Source organism: Schistocerca piceifrons, chromosome 1, assembly GCF_021461385.2.
Source record: "Schistocerca piceifrons isolate TAMUIC-IGC-003096 chromosome 1, iqSchPice1.1, whole genome shotgun sequence".
NCBI lineage: Eukaryota > Metazoa > Arthropoda > Insecta > Orthoptera > Acrididae > Schistocerca > Schistocerca piceifrons.
In genome coordinates this window covers 2741121-2761361 of record NC_060138.1, presented here as the reverse complement: position 1 = coordinate 2761361, position 20241 = coordinate 2741121, and positions in this window count along the sequence as shown.

The following is a 20241-nucleotide window of genomic DNA, read 5'->3' as shown; positions in this document are numbered from 1 at the left end:
TGTGACACTAGTTAGAGATTCCGATGTTTCACGTCAGGTTTACTGTATCCTTCTGACCTTCTTATTGGCGATGAAACACAGAAATTGCATCGGAATTAAATAGAAAAGGCACAATGTCGACTTAAGTACAAGAAGACTGACTCTTCTTACTGACTATACCTTGATCCATTCCTGTGACACTAGTTATATTCCGATGTTTTACTTCAGGTTTACTGTATCCCTCTGACCTTCTTATTGACGATGAAGCACAGAAATTGAATCGGAATTAAATACAAAAGGCACAATGAATACTTAAGTACAAGAAGACTGACTCTTCTTCCTGACCATATCTTGATCCATTCCTGTGACACTAGTTATAGATTCCGATGCTTCACTTCAGGTTTACTGTATCCCTTGGACCTTCTTATTGACGATGAAACACAGAAACTACATCGGACTTAAATACAAAAGGCACAATGCCGAGTTAAGTACAAGAAGACTGACTCTTCTTACTGACTGTGTTTTGAGCCATTCTTGTGACACTAGTTATAGATTCCGATGCTTCACTTCAGGTTTACTGTATCCCTTGGACCTTCTTATTGACGATGAAACACAGAAACTACATCGGAATTAAATACAAAAGGCACAATGCCGAGTTAGGTACAAGAAGACTGTTTCTTCTTACTGACTATGATTTGAACCATTCCTGCGACACTAGTTGTAGATTCCGATGATTCACTTCAGGTTTACTGTATCCCTCTCACCTTCTTATTAGCGATGAAACACAGATATTGCATCGGAATTAAATACAAAAGGCACAATGCCGAATTAAGTACAAGAAGACTGACTCCTCCTACTGTCTATGTTTTGAACCATTCCTTTGACACTACTTATAGATTCCGATGCTTCACTTCAGGTTTACTGTATCCCTCTGACCTTTTTGACGATGAAACACAGAAATTGCATCGGAATTAAATACAAAAGGCACAATGAATACTTAAGTACAAGAAGACGGACCCTTCTTACTGTCTATGGTTTGAACAATTACTGTGACACTAGTTATAGATTCCGATGCTTCACTTCAGGTTTACTGTATCCCTCTGACCATTTATTGACGATGAAACACAGAAATTGAATCGGAATTGGATACAAAAGGCACAATGCCGACTTAAATACAAGAAGATTGACTCTTCTTACTGACTAAGTTTTGAACCATTCCTGTGACACTAGTTACAAATTCCGATGCTTCACTTCAGCTTTAATGTATCCCCTGGACCCTCGTATTGACGATGAAACACTGAAATTGTTTCGGAATTAAATAGAAAGGGCACAATGCCGACTAAAGTACAAGAAGACTGACTCTTCTTACTGACTATGTTTGGAGCAATTCCTGTGACACTAGTTATAGATTCCGATGCTTCACTTCAGGTTTACTGTGTCCTCTGACCTTCTTATTGACGATCAAACACAGAAATAGCACCTGAATTAAATACAAAAGGCACATTGCCGACTTAAGTACTAGAAGAATGACTCTTCTTGCTGACTTTGTATGAACCATTCCTGTGTCACTAGTTATAGATTCCGATGCTTCACTTCAGGTTTACTGTATCCCTTGGTCCTTGTTATTGACGATGAAAGACAGAAATTGCATCGGAATTAAATACAAAAGGCAGAATGAATACTTAAGTACAAGATGACGGACCCTTCTTACAGTCTATGTTTTGAACCATTCCTGTGACAAAAGTTCTAGATTCCGATGCTTTACTTCAGGTTTACTGTATCCCTCTGACTTTCACATCAACGATGAAACACAGATATTGCTTCGGAATTAAATACAAAAGGCACAATGCCAACTTAAGTACAAGAAGACTGACTCTTCTTACTGACCATATCTTGATCCATTCCTGTGACACTAGTTATAGATTCCGATGCTTCACTTCAGGTTTACTGTATCCCTTGGACCTTCTTATTGACGATGAAACACAGAAACTACATCGGAATTAAATACAAAGGGCACAATGCCGAGTTAAGTACAAGAAGACTGACTCTTCTTACTGACTGTGTTTTGAGCCATTCTTGTGACACTAGTTATAGATTCCGATGCTTCACTTCAGGTTTACTGTATCCCTTGGACCTTCTTATTGACGATGAAACACAGAAACTACATCGGAATTAAATACAAAAGGCACAATGCCGAGTTAGGTACAAGAAGACTGTTTCTTCTTACTGACTATGATTTGAACCATTCCTGCGACACTAGTTGTAGATTCCGATGCTTCATTTCAGGTTTACTGTATCCCTCTGACCTTCGTATTGACGATAAAACCCAGTAATTGCATTGGAATTAAATTGAAAAGGGCACAATGCCGACTTAAGTACAAGAAGATTGACTCTTCTTAGTGTCTAAGTTTTGAACCATTCCTGTGACACTAGTTATAGATTCCGATGTTTTATTTCAGGTTTACTGTATCCCTCTGACCTTCTTATTGACGATGAAGCACAGAAATTGAATCGGAATTAAATACAAAAGGCACAATGAATACTTAAGTACAAGAAGAGGGACCCTTCTTACTGTCTATGGTTTGAACAATTACTGTGACACTAGTTATAGATTCCGATGCTTCGCTTCAGGTTTACTGTATCCCTCTGACCATTTATTGACGATGAAACACAGAAATTGAATCGGAGTTGGATACAAAAGGCACAATGCCGACTTAAATACAAGGAGATTGACTCTTCTTACTGACTAAGTTTTGAACCATTCCTGTGACACTAGTTACAGATTCCGATGCTTCACTTCAGCTTTAATGTATCCCCTGGACCCTCGTATTGACGATGAAACACTGAAATTGTATCGGAATTAAATAGAAAGGGCACAATCAAGACAAAAGGACAAGAAGACTGACTCTTCTTACTGACTATGGAGCAATTCCTGTGACACTAGTTATAGATTCCGATGCCTCACTTCAGGTTTACTGTGTCCTCTGACCTTCTTATTGACGATGAAACACAGAAATAGCACCTGAATTAAATACAAAAGGCACATTGCCGACTTAAGTTCTAGAAGAATGACTCTTCTTGCTGACTTTGTATGAACCATTCCTGTGTCACTAGTTATAGATTCTGATGCTTCACTTCAGGTTTACTGTATCCCTTGGTCCTTCTTATTGACGATGAAAGACAGAAATTGCATCGGAATTAAATACAAAAGGCACAATGAATACTTAAGTACAAGATGACGGACCCTTCTTACTGTTTATGTTTTGAACCATTCCTGTGACAAAAGTTCTAGATTCCGATGCTTTACTTCAGGTTTACTGTATCCCTCTGACTTTCACATCAACGATGAAACACAGATATTGCTTCGGAATTAAATACAAAAGGCACAATGCCAACTTAAGTACAAGAAGACTGACTCTTCCTACTGTCTATGTTTTGAACGAATCCTGTGACAATAGTTATAGATTCCGATGCTACACGTCAGGTTTACTGTATGCCTTGGACCCTCTTATTGGCGACGAAACACAGAAATTGCATCGGAATTAAATAGAAAAAGCACAATGCCGACTCAAGTACAAGAAGACTGACTCTTCCTGCTGTCAATGTTTTCAACCATTCCTGTGACACTACTAAGAGATTCCGATGCTTCACTTCAGGTTTACTGTATCCCTCTGACTTTCTCACTGACGATGAAACACAGAAATTGCATCGGAGAAAAATACAAAAGGCACAATGCCGACTTAAGTACAAGAAGACTGACTCTTCTTACTGACCATATCTTGATCCATTCCTGTGAAACTAGTTATAGATTCCGATGCTTCACTTCAGGTTTACTGTATCCCTTGGACCTTCTTATTGACGATGAAACACAGAAACTACATCGGAATTAAATACAAAGGGCACAATGCCGAGTTAAGTACAAGAAGACTGACTCTTCTTACTGACTGTGTTTTGAGCCATTCTTGTGACACTAGTTATAGATTCCGATGCTTCATTTCAGGTTTACTGTATCCCTTGGACCTTCTTATTGACGATGAAACACAGAAACTACATCGGAATTAAATACAAAAGGCACAATGCCGAGTTAGGTACAAGAAGACTGTTTCTTCTTACTGACTATGATTTGAACCATTCCTGCGAACCTAGTTAAAGATTCCGATGCTTCATTTCAGGTTTACTGTATCCCTCTGACCTTCGTATTGACGATAAAACCCAGTAATTGCATTGGAATTAAATTGAAAAGGGCACAATGCCGACTTAAGTACAAGAAGATTGACTCTTCTTACTGTCTATGTTTTGAACCATTCCTGTGACACTAGTTATAGATTCCGATGTTTTATTTCAGGTTTACTGTATCCCTCTGACCTTCTTATTGACGATGAAGCACAGAAATTGAATCGGAATTAAATACAAAAGGCACAATGAATACTTGAGTACAAGAAGAGCTACCCTTCTTACTGTCTATGGTTTGAACAATTACTGTGACACTAGTTATAGATTCCGATGCTTCGCTTCAGGTTTACTGTATCCCTCTGACCATTTATTGACGATGAAACACAGAAATTGAATCGGAATTGGATACAAAAGGCACAATGCCGACTTAAATACAAGGAGATTGACTCTTCTTACTGACTAAGTTTTGAACCATTCCTGTGACACTAGTTACAGATTCCGATGCTTCACTTCAGCTTTAATGTATCCCCTGGACCCTCGTATTGACGATGAAACACTGAAATTGTATGGGAATTAAATAGAAAGGGCACAATCACGACTAAAAGACAAGAAGACTGACTCTTCTTACTGACTATGGAGCAATTCCTGTGACACTAGTTCTAGATTCCTATGCTTCACTCCAGGTTTACTGTATCCCTTGGACCTTCTTATTGACGATGAAACACAGAAACTACATCGGAATTAAATGCAAAGGGCACAATGCCGAGTTAAGTACAAGAAGACTGACTCTTCTTACTGACTGTGTTTTGAGCCATTCTTGTGACACTAGTTATAGATTCCGATGCTTCACTTCAGGTTTACTGTATCCCTTGGACCTTCTTATTGACGATGAAACACAGAAACTACATCGGAATTAAATACAAAAGGCACAATGCCGAGTTAGGTACAAGAAGACTGTTTCTTCTTACTGACTATGATTTGAACCATTCCTGCGACACTAGTTGTAGATTCCGATGATTCATTTCAGGTTTACTGTATCCCTCTCACCTTCTTATTAGCGATGAAACACAGATATTGCATCGGAATTAAATACAAAAGGCACAATGAATACTTAAGTACAAGAAGACGGACCCTTCTTACTGTCTATGTTTTGACCCATTCCTGTGACAAAAGTTCTAGATTCCGATGCTTCACTTCAGGTTTACTGTATCCCCCTGACCATCGTATTGACGATGAAACACAGAAATTGAATCGGAATTGAGTACAAAAAGCACAATGCCGACTTAAATACAAGACGATTGACTCTTCTTACTGACTATGTTTTGAACCATTCCTGTGACACTAGTTATAGATTCCGATGCTTCACTTCAGCTTTACTGTATCCTTTGGACCCTCTTATAGTCGATGAAACACTGAAATTGCATCGGAATTAAATAGAAAAGGCACAATGCCGACTTAAGTACAAGAAGACTGACTCTTCTTACTGACTATGTTTGGAGCCTTTCCTGTGACACTAGTTATAGATTCCGATGCTTCACTTCAGGTTTACTGTATCCCTCTGACCTTCTTATTGACGATGAAGCACAGAAATTGAATCGGAATTAAATACAATAGGCACAATGAATACTTAAGTACAAGAAGACGGACCCTTCTTACTGTCTATGGTTTGAACAATTTCTGTGACACTAGTTATAGATTCCGATGCTTCACTTCAGGATTACTGTATCCCTCTGACCATTTATTGACGATGAGACACAGAAATTGAATCGGAATTGGATACAAAGGCACAATGCCGACTTAAATACGAGAAGATTGACTCTTCTTACTGACTAAGTTTTGAACCATTCCTGTGACACTAGTTACAGATTCCGATGCTTCACTTCAGCTTTAATGTATCCCCTGGACCCTCGTATTGACGATGAAAGACAGAAATTGCATCGGAATTAAATACAAAAGGCACAATGAATACTTAAGTACAAGATGACGGACCCTTCTTACTGTCTATGTTTTGAACCATTCCTGTGACAAAAGTTCTAGATTCCGATGCTTTACTTCAGGTTTACTGTATCCCTCTGACTTTCACATCAACGATGAAACACAGATATTGCTTCGGAATTAAATACAAAAGGCACAATGCCAACTTAAGTACAAGAAGACTGACTCTTCCTACTGTCTATGTTTTCAACCATTCCTGTGACACTAGTAAGAGATTCCGATGCTTCACTTCAGGTTTACTGTATCCCTCTGACCTTCTTATTGACGATGAAACACAGAAATTGCATCGGAACTAAATACAAAAGACTACATGCCAACTTAAGTACAAGTTGACTGGCTCTTCTTACTGACTATATCTTGATCCATTGCTGTGACACTAGTTAAAGATTCCGATGCTTCACTTCAGGTTTGCTGTATTCCTAGGACCTTCTTATTGACGATGAAACACAGAAATTGCATCGGAACTAAATACAAATGGCACAATGCCGACTTAAGTACAAGAAGACTGTTTCTTCTTACTGACTATGATTTGAACCAATCCTGCGACACTAGTTGTAGATTCCGATGATTCACTTCAGGTTTACTGTATCCCTCTCACCTTCTTATTAACGATGAAACACAGATATTGCACCGGAATTAAATACAAAAGGCACAATGCCGAATTAAGTACAAGAATACTGACTCTTCCCACTGTCTATGTTTTGAACCATTCCTGTGACACAACTTATAGATTCCGATGCTTCACTTCTGGTTTACTATATCCCTCTGACCTTCTTTTTGACGATGAAACACAGAAATTGCATCGGAATTAAATACAAAAGGCACAATGAATACTTAAGTACAAGAAGACGGACCCTTCTTACTGTCTACGTTTTGAACCATTCCTGTGACAAAAGCTCTAGATTCCGATGCTTCACTTCAGGTTTACTGTATCCCTCTGACCACCGTTTTGACGATGAAACACAGAAATTGAATCGGAATTGAGTACAAGAAGCATAATGTCGACTTAAATACCAGAAGATTGACTCTTCTTACTGACTGTGTTTTGAACCATTCCTGTGACACTAGTTATAGATTCCGATGCTTCACTTCAGCTTTACTGCTTGGACCCTCTTATTGACGATGAAACACCGAATTTGCATCGGAATTAAATAGAAAAGGCACAAAGCCCACTTAAGTACAAGAAGACTGACTCTTCTTACAGACTATGGTTGGAGCCATTCCTGTGAAACTAGTTATAGATTCCGAAGCTTTATTTCAGGTTTACTGTATCCCTCTGACCTTCGTATTGACGATGAAACACAGTAATTGCATCGGAATTAAATTGAAAAGGGCACAATGCCGACAAGAAGATTGAGTCTTCTTACTGTCTATGTTTTGAACCATTCGTGTGACACTAGTTATAGATTCCGATGTTTTACTTCAGGTTTCCTGTAGACCTTGGTACTTCTTATTGACGATGAAACACAGAAATTGAATCGGAATTAAATACAAAAGGCACAATGAATACTTAAGTACAAGAAGACGGACCCTTCTTACTGTCTATGGTTTGAACGATTCCTGTGACACTAGTTATAGATTCCGATGCTTCACTTCATGTTTACTGTATCCCTCTGACCATCCTATTGACGATGAAACACAGAAATTGAATCGGAATTGAATACAAAAGGCACAATGCCGACTTAAATACAAGAAGATTGACTCTTCGTACTGACTATGTTTTGAACCATTCCTTGACACTAGTTACAGATTCCGATGCTTCACTTCAGCTTTACTGTATCCCCTGGACCCTGTTATTGACGATGGACCACAGAAATTGTATCGGAATTAAATAGAAAAGGCACAATGCCGACTCAAGTACATGAAGACGGACCCTTCTTACTGTCTATGGTTTGAACCATTCCTGTGACACTAGTTATAGATTCCGATGCTTCACTTCACGTTTACTGTATCCCTCTGACCATCCTATTGACGATGAAACACAGAAATTGAATCGGAATTGAATACAAAAGGCACAATGCCGACTTAAATACAATAAGATTGACTCTTCCTACTGACTATGTTTTGAACCATTCCTGCGACACTAGTTACAGATTCCTATGCATCACTTCAGCTTTACTGTATCCCCTGGACCCTGTTATTGACGATGACACACTGAAATTGTATCGGAATTAAATAGAAAAGGCACATTGCCGACTTAAGTACTAGAAGACTGACTCTTCTTACTGACTTTGTATGAACCATTCCTGTGACACTAGTTATAGATTCCGATGCTTTACTTCAGGTTTACTGTATACCTTGGTCCTTCTTATTGACGATGGAACACAGAAATTGCATCGGGATTAAATACAAAAGGCACAATGAATACTTAAGTACAAGAAGACGGACCCTTCTTACTGTCTATGTTTTGAACCATTCATGTGACAAAAGTTCTAGATTCCGATGTTTCACCTCAGGTTTACTGTATCCCTTTGACCTTCATATCAACAATGAAACACAGATAGTGCATCGGAAGGAAATACGAAAGGCACAATGCCGACTTAAGTACAGGAAGACTGACTCTTCCTACTGTCTATGTTTTGAACGAATCCTGTGACATTAGTTATAGATTCCGATGCTTCACGTCAAGTTTACTTTATCCCTTGGACCCTCTTATTGGCGATGAAACACAGAAATTGCATCGGAATTTAATAGAAAAGCACAATGCCGACTTAAGTACAAGAAGGCTGACTCTTCCTACTGTCTAAGTTTTGAACCATTCCTGTGACACTAGTTAGAGTTTCCGATGCTACACGTCAGGTTTACTGTATCCTTCTGACGTTCTTATTGACGATGAAACACAGAAATTCCATCGGAATTAAATAGAAAAGTCTAAATGCCGACTTAAGTACAAGAAGACTGACTCTTCTTACTGACTATACCTTTATCCATTGCTGTGACACTAGTTAATGATTCCGATGCTTCACTTCAGGTTTACTCTATCCCTAGGACCTTCTTCTTGAAGATGAAACACAGAATTAGCATCGGAAATAAATACAAATGGAACAATGCCGACTTAAGTACAAGAAGACTGTTTCTTCTTACTGACTATGATTTGAACCATTCCTGCGACACTAGTTGCAGATTCCGATGCTTTACTTCAGGTTTACTGTATCCCTCTCACCTTCTTATTAACGATGAAACACAGATATTGCATCGGAATTAGATACAAAAAGCACAATGGCGAATTAAGTACAAGAAGACTGGCTCCTCTTACTGACTATGATTTGAACCATTCCTGTGACTCTAGTTATAGATTCCGATGCTTCACTTCTGGTTTACTGTGTCCCTCGGACCTTCGTATAGACGATGAAACACAAAAATTGCATCGGAATTAAATACAAAAGGCACAATGCCGACTTAAGTACAAGAAGACTGACTCTCCTTACTGACTATGTTTTGAACCATTCCTGTGCCACTATTTACAGATTCCGATGCTTCACTTTAGGTTTACTGTATCCCCAGGGCCTTCTTATTGACGATGAAACACAGAAATTGCATCGGAACTAAATACAAATGGCACAATGCCGACTTAAGTACAAGAAGACTGACTCTTCTTACTGACTATGTGTTGAACCATTCCTGTTACACTAGTTAGAGATTCCGATGCTTCACTTCAGGTTTACTGTATCCCTGACTTTTTTATTGGCGATGAAACACATAATTGCATTGGAATTCAATTGAAATGGGAACAATGCCGACTTAAGTACAAGAAGACTGACTCTTCCTGATGTCTATGTTTGGAACCATTCCAGTGACACTAGTTATAGATTCCGATGCTCCACTTCAGGTATACTGTATCCCTCTGACCTTCGTATTGTCGATGAAACACAGAAATTGCATCGGAATTAAATAGAAAAGGCACAATGCCGTCTTAAGTACAAGCAGACTGTCTCTTCTTACTGACTATGTGTTGAACCTTTCCTGTTACACTAGTTAGAGATTCCGATGATTCATTTCAGGTTTACTGTATCCCTTGGAACTTCTTATTGACGATGACACACAGATAGTGCATCGGAATTAAATACAAAAGGCACAATGCCAACTTAAGTACAAGAAGACTGACTCTTCCTACTGCCTATGATTTGAACGAATCCTGTGACACTAGTTATAGATTCCGATGCTTCACTTCAGGTTTACTGTATCCAGCTGACCTTCTTATTGACGATGAAGCACAGATATTGCATCGGAATTAAATACAAAAGGCACAATGCCGACTCAAGTACAAGAAAACTGAATCTTCTTACTGTCTATGTTTTGAACCATTCCTGTGACACTAGTTATGGATTCCGATGCTTCACTTCGGGTTTACTGTATCCCTCTGACCTTCTTATTGACGATGAAACACAGAAATTGCATCCTAATTAAATACAAAAGGCACAATGCCGACTTAAGTACAAGAAGACTGTCCCTTCTTACTGTCTAAGTTTTGAACCATTCCTGTGACACTAGTTATAGATACCGATGCTTCACTTTAGGTTTACTGTATCCCTCTGACCTTCGTGTTGACGATGAAACACAGAAATTGCATCGGAATTAAATACAAAAGGCACAATGCCGTCTTAAGTACAAAAAGACTGACTCCTCTTACTGTCTATGTTTTGAACCATTCCTGTCACACTAGTTAAGGATTCCGATGCTTGACTTTAGGTTTACTGAATCCCTCTGACCTTCTTATAGACAAAGAAACACATAAATTGCATCGGAATTAAATACAAAAGGCACAATGCCGACTCAAGTACAAGAAGACTGGCTCTTCTTACTGTCTATGATTTGAGCCATTCCTGTGACACTAGTTAAAGATTCCGATGCTTCACTTCAGGTTTACTGTATCCAGCTGACCTTCTTATTGACGATGAAGCACAGAAATTGCATCGGAATTAAATACAAAAGGCAAAATGCCGACTTAAGTACAAGAAGACCGACTCTACTCACTGTCTATGATTTGAACCATTCCTGTGACACTAGTTATAGATTCCGATGGTCACTTCAGGCTTACTGTATCCCTCTGACCTTCTTAATGACGAAGAAACACAGATATTGCATCGGAATTAGATACAAAAGGCACAATGCCGACATCAGTACAAGAAGACTGACCCTTCTTACTGTCTATGTTTTCAACCATTCCTGTGACACTAGTTATAGATTCCGATGCTTCACTTCAGGTTTACTGTATCCCTCTGACCTTCTTATTGACGATGAAACACAGAAATTGCATCGGAATTTAATACAAAAGGCACAATGCCGACTCAAGTACAAGAAGACTGGCTCTTCTTACTATGTTTTGAACCATTTCTGTGACACTAGTTATAGATTCTGATGCATCCCTTCAGGATTACTATATCCCTCTGACCTTCTTATTGACGAAGAAACACAGATATTGCATCGGAATTAAATACAAAAGGCACAATGCCGACTTAAGTACAAGAAGACTGACCCTTCTTACTGTCTAAGTTTTGAACCATTCCCGTGACACTAGTTATAGATACCGATGCTTCACTTCAGGTTTACTGTATCCCTCTGACCTTCGTATTGACGATGAAACACAGAAATTGCATCGGAATTAAATACAAAAGGCACAATGCCATCTTAAGTACAAAAAGACTGACTCTTCTTACTGTCTATGCTTCGAACCCTTCCTGTGACACTAGTTATAGATTCCGATGCTTGACTTTAGGTTTACTGATTCCCTCTGACCTTCTTATAGACAAAGAAACACATAAATTGCATCGGAATTAAATACAAAAGGCACAATGCCGACTCAAGTACAAGAAGACTGGCTCTTCTTACTGTCTATGATTTAAACCATTTCTGTGACACTAGTTATAGATTCCGAAGCTTCACTTCAGGTTTACTGTATCCCTCTGACCTTCATATTGACGTAGAAACACAGATATTGCATCGGAATTAAATACAAAAGGCACAATGCCGACTGAAGTACAAGAAGACTGACCCATCCCACTGTCTTTGTTTTGAACCATTCCTGTGACACTAGTTATAGATTCCGATGCTTCACTTCAGGTTCACTGTATCCCTCTGACCTTCGTATTGACGATGAAACACAGAAATTGCATCGGAATTAAATACAAATGGCAAAATGCCGACTTAAGTACAAAAAGAGTGACTCTTCTCACTGTCTATGATTTGAACCATTCCTGTGACATTAGTTATAGATTCCGATGCTTCACTTCAGGTTTACTGTATCCCTGTGACCTTCTTATTGACGATGAAACACAGAAATTGAATCGTAATTATATACAAATGGCAAAATGCCGACTTAAGTACAAGAAGACTGACTCTTCTTACTGTCTATGATTTGAACCATTCCTGTGACACTAGTTATAGGTTCCCATGTTTCACTTCAGTTTTACTGTATCCCTCTGACCTCTTTATCGACGATGAAACACAGAAATTGCATCTTAATTAAATACAAAGGGCACAATGCCGACTTAAGTACAAGAAGACTGACTCTTCTTATTGCCAATGTTTTCTACCATTCCGGTGACATTAGTTATAGATTCCGATGATTCACTTCTGGTAACTGTATCCAGCTGACCTTCTTACTGACGACGAAACACAGAAGTTGCATTGTAATTATATACAAAAGGCACAATGCCGACTTAGGTACAAGAAGACTGACTCTTCTTACTGTATATGTTTTGAACCATTCCTGTGACATTAGTTATAGATTCCGATGCTTCACTTCAGGTTTACTGTATCCCTCTGACCTTCATATTGACGATGAAACACAGAAATAGCATCTTAATTAAATACAAAAGGCACAATGCCGACTTCAGTACAAGAACACTAACTCATCTGCAGTCAATGGTTTGAACCATTCCTGTTACACTAGTTATAGATTCCGATGCTTCACTTCGGGTTTACTGTATCCCTCTGACCTTCGTATTGACGATGAAACACGTAAATTGCATCGGAATTAAATACAAAGTGCACAATGCCGACTTAAGTACAAAAAGAATGGGTCTTCTTACTTTCTACGTTTTGAACCATTCCTGTGACACTAGTTATAAATTCCGATGCTTCACTTCAGGTTTACTGTATCCCTCTGACCTTCTTCTTGACAATGAAACACAGAAATTGCATCCTAATTAAATGCAAAAGGCACAATGCCGACTCATGTACAAGAAGACTGGCTCTTCTTACTATCTATGATTTAAACCATTTCTGTGACACTAGTTATAGATTCTGATGCTTCACTTCAGGTGTACTGTATCCCTCTGACCTTCTTATTGACGTAGAAACACAGATATTGCATCGGAATTAAATACAAAAGGCACAATGCCGACTTAAGTACAAGAAGACTGACCCATCCCACTGTCTTTGTTGTGAACCATTCCTGTGACACTAGTTATAGATTCCGATGCTTCACTTCAGGTTCACTGTATCCCTCTGACCTTCGTATTGACGATGAAACACAGAAATTGCATCGGAATTATATACAAAAGGCACAATGCCGACTTAAGTACAAGAAGACTGACTCTTCTTACTGTCAATGTTTTGAACCATTCCTGTGACACTAGTTATAGATTCCGATGGTTTACTTCAGGTTTACTATATCCCTCTGACCTTCTTATTGACGATCAAACACAGAAAATTCTTCGGAATTAAATACAAAAGGCACAATGCCGACTCAAGTACAAGACGACTGGCTCTTCTTACTGTCTATGTTTTGAGCCATTCCTGTGACACTAGTTATAGATTCCGAACTTCACTTCAGGTTTACTGTATCCAGCTGACCTTCTTATTGACGATGAAGCACAGAAATTGCATCGGAATTAAATACAAAAGGCAAAATGCCGACTTAAGTACAAGAAGACTGACTCTTCTTACTGTCTATGATTTGAACCATTCCTGTGACACTAGTTACAGGTTCCCATGCTTCACTTCAGTTTTACTGTATCGCTCTGACCTTCTAATTGACGATGAAACACAGAAATTGCATCGGAATTAAATACAAAAGGCACAATGCCGACTTATGTAGAAGAAGACTGACTCTTCCTACTGTCTATGATTTGAACCATTCCTGTGACACTAGTTATAGATTCCATTGCTTCACTTCAGGTTTACTGTATCCCTTTCACCTTCCTATTGACGATGAAACACAGAAATTGCATCTTAATTAAATACAAAAGGCACAATGCCGACTTAAGTACAAGATAACTGACTTTTCCTACTGACTACGTTTTGAACCATTCCTGTGAAACTAGTTATAGATTCCGATGCTTCACTTCAGGTTTACTGTATCCAGCTGACCATCTTATTGACGATGAAGCACAGTAATTGCATCGGAATTAAATACAAAAGGCAAAATGCAGACTTAAGTACAAGAAGACTGACTCTTCTTACTGTCTATGATTTGAACCATTCCTGTGACACTAGTTATAGGTTCCCATACTTCACTTCAGTTTTACTGTATCCCTCTGACCGTCTTATTGTCGATGAAACACAGAAATTGCATCGGAATTAAATTCAAAAGGCACAATGCCGACATAAGTACAAGAAGACTGACTCTTCTTACTGTCTATGATTTGAACCATTCCTGTGACACTAGTTATAGGTTCCCATTATTCACTTCAGTTTTACTGTATCCCTCTGACCTCTTTATCGACGATGAAACACAGAAATTGCATCTTAATTAAATACAAAGGGCACAATGCCGACTTAAGTACAAGAAGACTGACTCTTCCTATTGTCAATGTTTTCTACCATTCCGGTGACATTAGTTATAGATTCCGATGATTCACTTCAGGTAACTGTATCCAGCTGACCTTCTTATTGACGACGAAACACAGAAATTGCATCGTAATTATATACAAAAGGCACAATGCCGACTTAAGTACAAGAAGACTGGCTCTTCTTACTGTCTATGTTTTGAACCATTCCTGTGACACTAGTTATAGATTCCGATGCTTCACTTCAGGTTTACTGTATCCAGCTGACCTTCTTATTGACGATGAAGCACAGAAATTGCATCGGAATTAAATACAAAAGGCAAAATGCCGACTTAAGTACAACAAGACTGACTCTTCTTACTGTCTATGATTTGAACCATTCCTGTGACACTAGTTATAGGTTCCCATGCTTCACTTCAGTTTTACTGTATCCTTCTGACCTCTTTATCGACGATGAAACACAGAAATTGCATCTTAATTAAATACAAAGGGCACAATGCTGACTTAAGTACAAGAAGACTGACTCTTCTTATCGTCAATGTTTTCTACCATTCCGGTGACATTAGTTATAGATTCCGATGATTCACTTCAGGTTTACTATATCCCTCTGACCTTCTTATTGAGAATGAAACACAGAAATTGCATCCTAATTAAATACATAAGGCACAATGCCGGCTTAAGTACAAGAAGACTGACTCTTCTTACTGTATATGTTTTGAACCATTCCTGTGACACTAGTTATAGATTCCGATGCTTCACTTCAGGTTTACTGTATCCCTCTGACCTTCTTATTGATAATGAAACACAGAAATTGCATCCTAATTAAATACAAAAGGCACAATGCCGACTCAAGTACAAGAAGACTGGCTCTTCTTACTGTCTATGTTTTGAACCATTTCTGTGACACTAGTTATAGATTCCGATGCTTCACTTCAGTTTTACTGTATAACTCTGACCTTCTTAATGACGAGGAAACACAGATATTGCATCGGAATTAAATACAAAAGGCACAATGCCGACTTCAGTACAAGAAGACTGACCCTTCTTACTGTCTATGTTTTGAACCATTCCTGTGACACTAGTTATAGATTCCGATGCTTCACTTCAGGTTTAGTGTATCCCTCTGACCTACTTATTGACGATCAAACACAGAAATTGCATCGGAATTTAATACAAGAGACACAATGCCGACTCAAGTACAAGAAGACTGGCTCTTCTTACTGTCTATGTTTTGAGCCATTTCTGTGACACTAGTTATAGATTCCGATGCATCCCTTCAGGATTACTATATTCCTCTGACCTTCTTATTGACGAAGAAACACAGATATTGCATCGGAATTAAATACAAAAGGCACAATGCCGACTTAAGTACAAAAAGAATGGGTCTTCTTACTGTCTATGTTTTGAACCATTCCTGTGACACTAGTTATAGATTCCGATGCTTCACTTCAGGTTTACTGTATCCCTCTGACCTTCTTATTGACAATGAAACACAGAAATTGCATCCTAATTAAATACAAAAGGCACAATGCCGACTCAAGTACAAGAAGACTGGCTCTTCTTACTGTCTATGTTTTGAACCATTTCTGTGACACTAGTTATAGATTCCGATGCTTCACATCAGTTTTACTGTATAACTCTGACCTTCTTGCTGTCTAAGTTTTGAATCATTCCTGTGACACTAGTTATAGATACCGATGCTTCACTTCAGGTTTACTGTATCCCTCTGACCTTCGTATTGACGGTGAAACACAGAAATTGCATCGGAATTAAATACAAAAGGCACAATGCCATCTTAAGTACAAAAAGACTGACTCTTCTTACTGTCTATGTTTCGAACCTTTCCTGTGACACTAGTTATAGATTCCGTTGCTTGACTTTAGTTTTACTGATTCCCTCTGACCTTCTTATAGACAAAGAAACACATAAATTGCATCGGAATTAAATACAAAAGGCACAATGCCGACTCAAGTACAAGAAGACTGGCTCTTCTTACTGTCTATGATTTAAACCATTTCTGTGACACTAGTTATAGATTCCGATGCTTCACTTCAGGTTTACTGTATCCCTCTGACCTTCTTATTGACGTAGAAACACAGATATTGCATCGGAATTAAATACAAAAGGCACAATGACGACTTAAGTACAAGAAGACTGACCCATCCCACTGCCTTTGTTTTTTAACCATTCCTGTGACACTAGTTATAGATTCCGATGCTTCACTTCAGGTTCACTGTATCCCTCTGACCTTCGTATTGACGATGAAACACAGAAATTGCATCGGAATTAAATACAAATGGCAAAATGCCGACTTAAGTACAAAAAGAGTGACTCTTCTTACTGTCTATGATTTGAACCATTCCTGTGACACTAGTTATAGATTCCGATGCTTCACTTCAGGTTTACTGTATCCCTGTGAGCTTCTTATTGACGATGAAACACAGAAATTGCATCGGAATTATATACAAAAGGCACAATGCCGACTTAAGTACAAGAAGGCTGACTCTTCTTACTGTCAATGTTTTGAACCATTCCTGTGACACTAGTTATAGATTCCGATGGTTTACTTCAGGTTTACTATATCCCTCTCACCTTCTTATTGACGATCAAACACAGAAATTGCATCGGAATTAAATACAAAAGGCACAATGCCGACTTAAGTAGAAGAAGACTGACTCTTCCTACTGTCTATGATTTGAACCATTCCTGTGACACTCGTTATAGATTCCGATGCTTCACTTCAGGTTTACTGTATCCCTGTGAGCTTCTTATTGACGATGAAACACAGAAATTGCATTTTAATTAAATACAAAAGTCACAATGCCGACTTAAGTACAAGATAACTGACTCTTCCTACTGACTACGTTTTGAACCATTCGTGTGACACTAGTTATAGATTCCGATGCTTCACTTCAGGTTTACTGTATCCAGCTGACCTTCTTAATGACGATGAAACACGTAAATTGCATCGGAATTAAATACAAAATGCACAATGCCGACTTAAGTACAAAAAGAATGGTTCTTCTTACTGTCTATGTTTTGAACCATTCCTGTGACACTAGTTATAGATTCCGATGCTTCACTTCAGGTTTACTGTATCCCTCTGACCTTCTTATTGACAATGAAACACAGATATTGCATCCTAATTAAATACAAAAGGCACAATGCCGACTCAAATACAAGAAGACTGGCTCTTCTTACTGTCTATGTTTTGAACCATTTCTGTGACACTAGTTATAGATTCCGATGCTTCACTTCAGTTTTACTGTATAACTCTGACCTTCTTAATGACGAAGAAACACAGATATTGCATCGGAATTAAATACAAAAGGCACAATGCCGACTTCAGTACAAGAAGACTGACCCTTCTTACTGTCTATGTTTTGAACCATTCCTGTGACACTAGTTATAGGTTCCGATGTTTCACTTAAGGTTTACTGTATCCCACGGACCTTCTTATTGACGATGAAACACAGAAATTGCATCGGAATTTAATACAAAAGGCACAATGAAGACTCAAGTACAAGAAGACTGGCTCTTCTTACTGTCTATGTTTTGAACCATTTCTGTGACACTAGTTATAGATTCCGATGCATCCCTTCAGTATTACTATATCCCTCTGACCTTCTTATTGACGAAGAAACACAGATATTGCATCGGAATTAAATACAAAAGGCACAATTCCGACTTAAGTACAAGAAGACTGACCCTTCTTACCGTCTAAGTTTTGAACCATTCCTGTGACACTAGTTATAGATACCGATGCTTCACTTCAGGTTTACTGTATCCCTCTGACCTTCGTTTGACGATGAAACACAGAAATTGCATCGGAATTAAATACAAATGGCAAAATGCCGACTTAAGTACAAAAAGAGTTACTCTTCTTACTGTCTATGATTTGAACCATTCCTGTGACACTAGTTATAGATTCCGATGCTTCACTTCAGGTTTACTGTATCCCTTTCACCTTCCTATTGACGATGAAACACAGAAATTGCATTTTAATTAAATACAAAAGGCACAATGCCGACTTAAGTACAAGATAACTGACTCTTCCTACTGAATACGTTTTGAACCATTCCTGTGATACTAGTTATAGATTCCGATGCTTCACTTCAGGTTTACTGTATCCAGCTGACCTTCTTATTGACGATGAAACACGTAAATTGCATCGGAATTAAATTCAAAATGCACAATGCCGACTTAAGTACAAAAAGAATGGGTCTTCTTACTGTCAATGTTTTGAACCATTCCTGTGACACTAGTTATAGATTCCGATGCTTCACTTCAGTTTTACTGTATAACTCTGACCTTCTTATTGACGATGAAACACAGAAATTGCATCGGAATTTAATACAAAAGGCACAATGCCGACTCAAGTACAAGAAGACTGGCTCTTCTTACTGTCTATGTTTTGAACCATTTCTGTGACACTAGTTATAGATTCCGATGCATCCCTTCAGGATTACTATATCCCTCTGATCTTCTTATTGACGAAGAAACACAGATATTGCATCGGAATTAAATACAAAAGGCACAATGCCGACTTAAGTACAAAAAGACTGACCCTTCTTACTGTCTATGTTTTGAACCATTCCTGTGACACTAGTTATAGATTCCGATGCTTCACTTCAGGTTCACTTTATCCCTCTGACCTTCGTATTGACGATGAAACACAGAAATTGCATCGGAATTAAATACAAATGGCAAAATGCCGACTTAAGTACAAAAAGAGTAACTCTTCTTACTGTCCATGATTTGAATCTTTCCTGTGACACTAGTTATAGATTCCGATGCTTCACTTCAGGTTTACTGTATCCCTGTGAGCTTCTTATTGACGATGAAACACAGAAATTGCATCGGAATGATATACAAAAGGCACAATGCCGACTTAAGTACAAGAAGACTGACTCTTCTTACTGTCAATGTTTTGAACCATTCCTGTGACACTAGTTATAGATTCCGATGCTTCACTTCAGGTTCACTGTATCCCTCTGACCTTCGTATTGACGATGAAACACAGAAATTGCATCGGAATTAAATACAAATGGCAAAATGCCGACTTAAGTACAAAAAGAGTGACTCTTCTCACTGTCTATGATTTGAACCATTCCTGTGACATTAGTTATAGATTCCGATGCTTCACTTCAGGTTTACTGTATCCCTGTGACCTTCTTATTGACGATGAAACACAGAAATTGAATCGTAATTATATACAAATGGCAAAATGCCGACTTAAGTACAAGAAGACTGACTCTTCTTACTGTCTATGATTTGAACCATTCCTGTGACACTAGTTATAGGTTCCCATGTTTCACTTCAGTTTTACTGTATCCCTCTGACCTCTTTATCGACGATGAAA